Below are 10,631 nucleotides of genomic sequence, written 5' to 3'. Positions count from 1 at the left end.
AAATTGACCGCTCAGCTGAAAGTCCGCTCCGCACCTCGTTCTGTCAAGGCTGCTCCTCGCAAAAGACAAAGATTTTTAAACTGCCCAAATAAATAGTTTTCTCCTACCCAGCAGTCTCCTGGTCCTCCGAAACAAAAGGGGATTAACTTGTAACTTACTGAAATTGACCGCTCAGCTGAAAGTCCGCTCCGCACCTCGTTCTGTCAAGGCTGCTCCTCGCAAAAGACACGTAGTTCACACGTAAATTCATTAGATAACCATGGATGAGGCATCCTTCTGATGCAGTCTTTATTCTTCAATGTAATATATCTTTGTTGCGAGTTCAGAAATATCTCCTTCAAATTCTTCTACTGATTCTCTGTCTTCTTACATTTAACCTATTGTCCCAGTCTACTTTAGCCACGTCCGTCTTTATACCCTTGCAATTGGTTTTATTTAATTTTAAGACACTGTTTTTTTATCCATATTTCCAACGTTCAGACTGATGTGAAATTCCATCTGTTTTGATCAATCTTTCAATCATAGTATCATATCAAGTTTAAGGCACAGAAAGAGACCCCTTGGCACATCGTGTCTATGCCAGCCGAAAAATGATCCACCTATTCTAATCCCACCTTCTAGCGGTTGGTCCGTAGCCCTGCAGATACAGACTACTTTTGAATGAGTTCAGCGTCTCTGCCTCAGCTATTTTTTCAGGCAGTGAGTTCCAGACTATCACAACCCTCTGGGTGAAAAGTGTTTCCTCACGTCCCTCTAACTTTTATAAAAATCACTTTAAATCTATGGCGCATGTCACTGAACACTCTGCTAAGGTGAACAGACCCTCCATGTCCCCTCTATTCGGGTCCTTCAAAATTTTGTACATTTCAATCAGATCTTCTCTCAGCCTTCTCTGTTCCATGGAGAACAACCCCAGCCTATACTACCTTTCCTCATAACTGCATTTTTTCATCCTGGTAACATCCTCACAAATCTCCTCTTCCTCTTTTCCAGTGCAAATACAACTTTTCTGGAATGAGGTGACCAGAACTGCACACAGTACTCAAGTTGCAGCCTAACCGTAAATTATAATGTTCAAGAATAACCTCCCTGCTCTTGTTTTCTATACCTCGGCTAATAAAGGGAAAGATTCCACATGCCTTCTTAACCACATGATCGACCTGTCGTGCTACCTTCAGGGATCTGTGCACATTTACTCGATGGTCCCTTATTTTCATACACTTCTCAGTATTTCCCCAATAATTTGACGTGTTCGACCTCCCCAAATGCATCACCTCACACTTCTCGAAAATTGAATTCCATTTGCCACTTTTTGCCCATCTGGTCAGACCATCAAAATCTTCCTGCAGCCGACAGCCATTCTCCTCTCTATCTACCACATGGCCAATCTTTGTGTCATCGGCAAACGTCTTGATCATGCCCCCTACATTTACATCTAAATCGTTAATATACACCACAAAAAGCAGGGGACCCAGTACTGAGCCCTGTGGAACTTCACTGGAAGCAGCCCTCCAGTCACTAAAACAGCCATCAACAATGACCCTTTGCTTCCTGCCACTGGGCCAATTTTGTATCCACCTTGTTGCATTTCCCTGGATCACATAGGATTGATTTTTTTTAACCGGTATGCCATGTAGGACCTTGTCAAAAGCCTTGATAAACTCCATGTAGACCACATCAGCTGCACTAGTCTCATCTATCGTCCTTGTTACTTCTTCAAAAAATTCGATCATTTTGGTCAAACATGATCTTCCGTTAACAAATCAATCCTTAATTTACCTGTGCTTTTCTAAGTGACAGTCTATCTGGTCTCTCAGAATAGATTCCAATAATTTGCCCACTACTGAGGTTAGACTGACTGGCCTTTAACTATTCGGCCCATCCTCTGTTATCCTTTTAAGCAGAGGTACAACATTAGCAATTCATCAATCCTCCACCTATATCCAGTGAGGACTGCAAAATGATGGCCAGCCACTCTGCTATTTCCTCTCTTGCTTCTTTATACAGCCTGGGATACATTTCGTCTGGAACTGGTGATTTATCAACATTCAAGAATGCTAATCCCTCGAATACATCCTCTCTCCCGATGCTTATCACATCCAATAGTTCATACTTTTCCTCTTCAACGACAATATCTGCATCTTCCCGCTCTTTTATGAAGACATCCTTGTCCTTCCTATTTAAGTCTCCAAATCCGCCTTCACGTGGACCCTCCACCGCCCCACCCCCATTTAGTTTAAAGCCTTCTCTGCCCTCCTAGAATTATGATTTGCCAGGGTGCGGGATCTAGAACGGTTCAGTTGAAGTCCATATCAAAGATACAGCTCCCTCTTACCCTGGTATTGGTACCACTGGCCCGTGAATTAAAAGCCATTTCTCCCTCACTAATCCTTGAGCCAGTCCTTCAATCTCTGACCTTGTGTATCCTATGCTGATTTGCTTGAAACTCACGTACGAACACCACCTTTGTGGTTCTGCTTTATAATTTAACCCTCTCGCTGTCAACACCCCGTCAGTAGCACCTCCTTCTTAGTTCTACTTATGTCGTTTGTACCCAGCTGGACCACGGGAACATGATTCTTACCCTCGCACTCCAGTGTCCCCTCGAGCCCCGATGACATATGCTCAACACTGGCACCAGACAGGCAACAAAGACTTCTGTACTCAAGCCCGCGGCTGCAGGTAACAGTATCTATCCGACTGTCCCCTACTGCATCTACATTCCTTTCAACTCCTCCACATGAATGCCCTAAATGCACGAGGGTGCTGTGGTCAGGTTGCTCATCGTTCCTGTAGTAATTGGTCTCGTCTACACTAGCTGTTCGATCATCGAACCTGTTGGAAAAGTGCAAGGGTTAAGGCTCCTCTGTTGTTGTCTTCTGAATCACCATACATGCCTCACTCATCGTCACACTCACCTGACCCTGAAGACGGACGACATCTAAAATACCTAGTTTAAGGGGCGTGACTGCTTCGTGGAACACAGTTTCCAGGTAACTATCTCATACCTGATGTATCACCGTATCCAAAACTCTGCCTCCAGCTAATAAACCCTGACCCGAGGTTCCTCGAGCTGCAAACTGTTACTGCAGATTTTGTTGTGGATCTCACTGGTGTCCACCTGCTCCCACATGCTACAGCTGCAGCACATCACCTGTCCTGTCATCTTCATTGCGTTTTATTTAACTAATTAGGTTTCAAGTTTCGAAATAACATTCAATGAGAATTTGCAGTTACAATAACTCCTTACCCTTAGTTACGCTAAACATTTAGTAAAAATCTATAAATTCCTGTATAAACTAGTGCCCTAGTTTAGAGGGATAAAACATTTTAAAATTCAACAATCAGTCATCTAAATGCTCACCTAATTAATGCCTCTAGACTTCAGATCACAGGTCTCACTGTGTCTAGCTCCCTCTTTTAGATCACTGCTTGTTCTGTAAAAGATCCTCCCTCACTGCACTATACTTATGAAATTGTCAACTTCACAACATTTAGTCCAGCAGCACTTAGGAATTGCCCCCCTTTCAAAGGGGGAAATTCGCCAGGAGGGGTACTGTTTGTTGCTTGGAGAATTTAATGGGAGGGATTCTGCGATCAGTGTGTATTAGAGTGGGCTGTTCACAGGGAAGGTTTTTATACATGAGACGGGTGTTCACAGTGGAGAATTAAACAGGAGAGGAGCTGATTACGAGGGGGTGGTGGTGGAACTGGACAGCAGGGCGGCTGTGCTCTACTATTTGTTCATTTAGGGTGTGAACCTTTATTCGATTCATAGGAATTCAAATAATATACGAAGAAGATGTGGGTCTTTATTGTAACTTAAACTGGAACATATGAACACACAATAAATACAGAAGCACACCAACAGATGCCTTACTCTACTGATCATCTGTGGCACGATGCCACTTCCTTTGGTGACCATCAGTCACAGTCTCTTAAAATGATTCCACGACAACCCCCCCCCCCTCCCTTTATCCAAAAATAAAGAACATATCCTCTCAATCGGAAAACATTTATATACAGTATTGTCAGACAAACCCCATCTACCAAGACTGAGGTGCACATAATTTCATCATATGAAATGAAATTTGAAATTGCAAGGCCTGACTGGAAGGAGATTTGCACAGTCCTGGACAATGTTGAAACAATTGCGCCCCAGCAGTTGCTTCCCCAATACACAGAAGTGGTCAAGCCAGTTTTAGTCACATGACTAGCTGGCTGGAGTTTCTGAATTTGAACTTCCCACTAAGGATTGAGAGATGGACAAAGCCGTGTGCTCATTGAGTAAAGATCTCTCCGACTGAGAACATATAATTTCCTGTCTGCCTGTCTTCAACTCTTCCCACGGAACCGAATCTTGTGAGAACACGCGAAACTCAAAGAGAGAAAGGTGCCCCACCTGAACAGGTTTGAGAAGTTAACTGGGTAACGAAATGCAAGACCATATCTTCAATGAAAGACTGCAGAGAGCTAGAGAAGCAGTAACAAGATATTGCCTCAAACTGTTCAACTTCTCTTCTGTTCTGCTCTTCTCTATCCCTATCTGCATGTTTATATCGTGTGTGCATGCTCGCGTGGGCACGTCATATATCCGCAGGTGTGAACCATTTTAGCAAGTAAGCTTAAGTTTTAATAAATGTCATCTTTCTGCTTTAAACCAAAGAAAACCTGTCCGCACTCATATATTTGCCTTATAATTGGAAACTGTGAACTAGGACTCACAATAAAGGGAGCTCAAAACACAGCGTGTTTAAAATTAAACCCTGTTGCAATAAGACCAGGTATAGGCAGCCAAAGACCCCTCGACACATTGCTTACTTAGCCATAAAAGTATGCATTGTAGTTGCAGTTCGCACTCACTGCACAAGAATAGAGCAAAATGTAATTTACACCTACGCAAATTTAACAGTTTCAGAAGCGTAGAGTATGATTGCTTATTCACCCCATTCTTCTTCCCATAAATCTCTTCTCAGAGTGATTCTCATCTTTAAGACTCCTTTGAGGCTCTGTTAACTCGGAACTTTGCACTTCCCTTGCGCTGGTAGCCTCTGTATGTTCATCCCACGACGTTGTATTTGAACGTGTCCACAATGCCACAGGGTTATCAAAAGTAGCATTGTCGTACAGCTCTCTGAGTTCATTTTGGTTCTGTCAGAGAATCGCACCATTGGATGTCTGGATCAGGTAAGATCTGAGTAGTTCGATAATCTTAGCAATCTCTGCAGGATAACAAGTTCCTGATGCATGATTGACAAATCTGATCTTCTGTCCTATTTGCATTCAACCTAATTCTGGTCCTGCATGCCTGTCAGACAGAGCCTCCATCTTTCTTTGTTTAGAATGCAGTGCAATTCTAACATTTGAAAACTTAGAATGGCTCTCTGAAATGATTGATTGTTCTTTGCTTGAGAGTACCCTTCATCCATGTCCTTTTGGCCACCTGCCTCTGTGCTTACCTGCTGCACCTGATTAGGCTTTTATTGTGTTGGAATGCCTTTTATTTCGTTTGCTATACTGTCCAGCAGGCAATCCCTCTGCATGTGATCTATCACCTTTCGTGTATGCAATATCTGTTCTCGGCATTCGGCACTCCCTTGCCCACTGTCCTCGCATGTCACAAGCATCACAATGGTCCTGGTCCGCCGGAAAACCGCAAATTGGGTGAGTTAGGCCACATTACCACAATGCTCACAGCCTTCTGAGCCTTGGCTGCCATCACACTTTCCATAGCCGCCAACAATGCCTGCCATCGTTGGTACCCAGCAATGCATCCATGCAGTGCCATTTCTGTTTTTTTTTAATAGCAGGTCGTCTTGAAAGCCCTCAATTGGGGGAGACGTGGAGCCTAGTTCTATAACATTTTGCAACAATTCAGTATCAGTGAATTCACATTCCGGAGTTTGTTGCAACAAACTGGTCAGTGGACTCATCCTGCCTTCGCTGTTCCATCATCAACTCAATCCTGTGCACTAGAAATGTGTCTTTAGCCATCGGTTGATCTTCTAGCAATGTCCATAGCTTGCTAGGGTCATCCTCATCCTCACCTGGGGATCTTCATATTTCGATCCATTGCTGGCTCTCGTTGAACAGTGTGATATTGATTTTTATAGCTTGTTTCTCTGATTCGCTCACTTCCTGATCCAGGAAACACAATTCCATCCATTACCAAAACACCTTGAACTCTGAGATCATGGCCGGAATTTTTCACTTACAGGTGGCCCCGGGGCTGATCCATCTGAAGTGGATCAGGCCCCAAATCCCGCTCCGCGACGCCTGGCCACCGCCATCACACGCGTGCAATTCTGGTCGCCACACTACCAGAAGGACGTGGAGGCTATGGAGAGGGTACAGAGCAGGTTTACCAGGATGTTGCCTGGTCTGGAGGGCATTAGCTATGAGGAGAGGTTGGAAAAACTTGGATTGTTTTCACTGGAACGACGGAGGTGGAGGGGCGACATGATAGGGGTTTACAAAGTTATGAGCGGCATGGACAGAGTGGATAGTCAGGAGCTTTTTGCCACCGTGTAAGAGTCAGTTACCAGGGGAGATAGGTTTAAGTTGTGAGGGACAAAGTTTAGAGGGGATGTGCGAGGCAAGTTTATTACACAGAGAATGGTGAGTGCCTGGAACTTGCTGCCAGGGAAGGTGGTGGAAGCAGATACGATAGCGACGTTTATGAGACATCGTGACAAATACATGAATCGGAAGGGAATAGAGGGATATGGGCCCTGGAAGTGGAGAAGGTGTTAGTTTAGGCTGCATCAAGATCGGCGCAGGCTTGGAGGGCCGAATGGCCTGTTCCTGTGCCGTACTGTTCTTTGTTCTTTGTTCTTTGTTATCAGCTAATCAGCCGGACAGCACTGTAGCTCTGAAAAGAAATGGCGCGCGCGGGCGGGAACGTCAGCATCATTTGGGGTAGGGCCACATGCGCAGATGGCTGATTGTAAGCCCTAAATAAAGGGGCTCCGACACTAATTTTTAATTCCTTTCTGGCCACGGGGGAGGTGCCAGAGGACTGGAGAATAGCTAATATGGTCCCACTATTTAAGAAAGCTTGTATAGATAATCCAGGGAACTGCAGACCAGTGAGTCTCACGTCAGCAGTAGAGAAACTATTCGAGAAATTCTGAAGGCGGGAATCTATCACCACTTGGAGAGACAGAGTTTGATTAGGAATAGTCAGCATGGCTTTGACAGAGGGAGGTCATGCCGAACAAATTTGATTGAATTTTTTGAGCATGTGACCAGGTGTGTCGATGAGGGCAGTGCAGTTGATGTCGTTTACATGGATTTCAGCAAAGCTTTTGACAAGCTCCCACATGGGAGAATTATCAAGAAACCAAATGCACATGGGATACAGGGTAACCTGATAAGGTGGATTCAAAATTGGCTTATCTGTCGGAGACAGAGAGTGATGACAGACGGCTGCTTTAGTGACTGGAAGCCAGTGTCCAGTGGCGTACCACAGGGATCTGTGCTGGGTCCCCTATTATTTGTCATTTATATAAACAACATAGTTGACTATGTGGGGGTAGGATCAGTAAGTTCGCAGATGACACAAAGATTGGCCACGTGGTTAACAGTGAAGTTGAGTGTCTTGGGTTTTCGGAAGATGTAGACAGGATGGTCAAATGGGCAGAAAAGTGGCAGATGGAATATAACCCTGAAAATCGTGAGGTGATACACTTTGGAAGGAGTTATGTGACATGGAAGTATTCAATGAATGGCCTGACACTGGGAAGTCCCGAGGAACAAAGCGACCTTGGCGTGTTTGTTCACAGATCTCTGAAGGCAGAAGGGCAGGTTCGTAGCGTTGTGAAAATACCATATGGGGCACTTGCCTTTATCAATCGAGGCATAGATTTAAAAAGCAGGGAGGTCATGTTGGAGTTGCACAGAACTTTGGTAAGGCCACAGCTGGAGTACTGTGTGCAATTCTGGTCGCCACATTAAATGAAGGGTGTGGTTGCACTGTAGGGGGTGCAGAGACGATTCACCAGGATGTTCCCTGGGATGGAACATTTAAGCTATGAAGAGAAGCTGGATAGACTTGGGTTGTTTTCACTGGAGCAGAGAAGACTGAGGGGTGACCTGATCGAGGTGTACATGATTATGAGGGGCATGGACAGAGTGGATAGGGAGCAGCTGTTCCCCTTACTTGGGATACGAGGGATACAAGTTTAAGGTGAGGGGCAGGAGGTTTAAGCGGGATTTGAGGAGGAACTTCTTTACCCAGAGGATGCTGACGGTCTGGAAAGCACAGCCTGGGAGGGTGGTAGAGGAGGTTTGCCTCATATCCTTTAAAAAGTACCTGGATGAGCACTTGGCACGTCATAACATTCAAGGCTATTGGCCAAGTGCTGTCAAATGGGATTAGGTAGACAGCTCAGGTGCCTTAAATGCATCGGTACAGACTCGATGGGCCGAAGGACCTCTTCTGCAGTGTATTATCCTGTGATTCTGTGATTACTGATTTGAAATAGAGCACTGAGTTCCCCATTTGATATAGAGGGCGATGCAACTGTGTTAAGGCCTGGAGATTTCAAAGGCTCCATTCATGAAATCAAGAAAGACTGGGAGGCAAAAATATTGCTGTTAGAGGTGATGGAGGGCGGAAGCAATCGCGTTGCTCCCCAATTTTCTGACGATTCACTGCAGGTCCTCCTCCAGGCCATTGAGGAGAGGGGAGGCATTTTGTTCAGCTTACATGGGAGAAGCAGACCTCCGAAATGACCAAGAGGGCTTGGCTAGAGGTTGCAGAGGAGGTCAGCAGCCGAGGCGTTGTGACGAGTTCATGGATGCAGTGTTGCAAGCGCCTAAATGACCTGTTGTCGCTCTGCCCGGATAAGCAGCATTCCTCATTCATCTAATCATATATGTGCCAAGGGAGGTTTTTTGTGTACCCATGATGTAATGTGGAAGCCCTGTATGATCAATGCCTGGCTGCAGCCTTGAAATGGGACGCATGATGGGCAAGTCAGAGATGAACGCTGATGCTGTGGCGCCCAACACTGTCACAGCAGTGAAATGCAACACCAACCGTTTAGGTGACAGCGTCATATGCCATTGGCTATGGAAAAAGTAAATACCTTTGTTTGTTCAGGAAAGGAGGGCAAATAATGCCCGGCAGAGGTCATGTACTGGTGGCGGTGCAGCCACCCAGGCATTCCTCACCAGGATGGAGAAGGATGCCTTAACTCTAGCAGGGGAGGAAGGAGGACACACCATGGCAGATGGCGAGGCTGGTGTAACTGTGCGTGAGAGTGAGTGTTCCAGAATGTGGTGTAACACTTCATTATTGGGGGGGGGGGGTTGCGGGGCTGGTAGTGGTGAGGCTGCTCTACTGTGCCAATGATTTGGTGAATGTCAAATGCACTGAATGTTGCGGTCAATTGTAACATCACCCAGATGTAACCATGCTGGAGGCACAAACTTGTGTGTAACTCTGGATTGATGATGAAACTGATCACAATGTTTTTCCCAACAGTTGAAACCGAGCATGTGCCAGGAAGGGTTACCGTTGCCCGACTAACCACCTCTGAGGTGGAAGAGGGCGCCTCAGAGGGTGCACCGTCTCATTATCGCGATGCACCAAGTAGCACAGCAGATACTGACACTTCGGTGGGATGACTGTGTCTGGGGAATCAATGTCACACACTGGTGTGAGCACAGCACAGTTGCCTGGCCAGACACCAGAGGCAGAATCGGCCAATGTATCACACACTCGGAGGGGAGTGGGATGCCATGCCATTGCAGAGCCACAAGCTGATGACCTGCCTCTGAGATCATCGTTTCGTCGGGCGATGTTGCAGTTGCAGATTGTGGACCATGGAAATCTGGTGGAGTTGCCTGAGACATTGCACGCTATGACTCATACTCTGGAGACATCCATCCAGTGTATGAGTTCAGCAAACTCACAGGCATTTGAACACCGGGCTTCCACCATTGATAGACTGGCAGCTGCAGAGGAGGGACCAGTTCTGCATGCAATTCGGGACCTCAGAGCGACTGTGGCTTCCCTGGACCAGAGCATCAGACAGCATAAACTGATGTGACTGCGCGAGGTTGAGGATACTCAACGTTCTGATGCCACCATTGAGGACCACCAGAGCTTCACGAGGGCACTGGGGCAGCAGATCGCATATGGGAGTTCCTCTCACGGGACTTCTGATGCATCCTGCAGCTCCTTGCTCCCTCTACCAGGGACTTATGAACCATTAAATCCCGGGGTGACAGAGGGTGTTCATGATATTTGGCATGAGAACCCTGAGATGCCCAAGCCATCAAAAGCAGGGCGGCAACAAGATCAGCCACCTGCCTCCGGTAATTCCAGTGCCGAGGGATCATGCACATGAATCAGCACGCGTAACCGGACTCAGAAAATACTTTACTTTCACTACTGGTGCACTGGCTGACTAGAGGTACATTTATTTAACTTTTAAGACAATAGTGTTTCATTAAATTGGAGATTTTATAATTGGACATATCATTCCTGAAGTCAGATATTACATGGTTGGTCAACTCAAGTTGTCTCAAATGTGAGGTTACAGACTTGGTTTACGTCCCTCATGATGTGATGGATTGGTTATTCACTTTGTCTCATCCCATAAAGGTTAGATATTTTGCAC

Source organism: Heterodontus francisci, unplaced genomic scaffold (assembly GCF_036365525.1).
Source record: "Heterodontus francisci isolate sHetFra1 unplaced genomic scaffold, sHetFra1.hap1 HAP1_SCAFFOLD_218, whole genome shotgun sequence".
Taxonomy (NCBI): Eukaryota; Metazoa; Chordata; class Chondrichthyes; order Heterodontiformes; family Heterodontidae; genus Heterodontus; species Heterodontus francisci.
The sequence above is the reverse complement of the archived record's forward strand: the minus strand, read 5'-3'. Positions refer to the sequence as shown.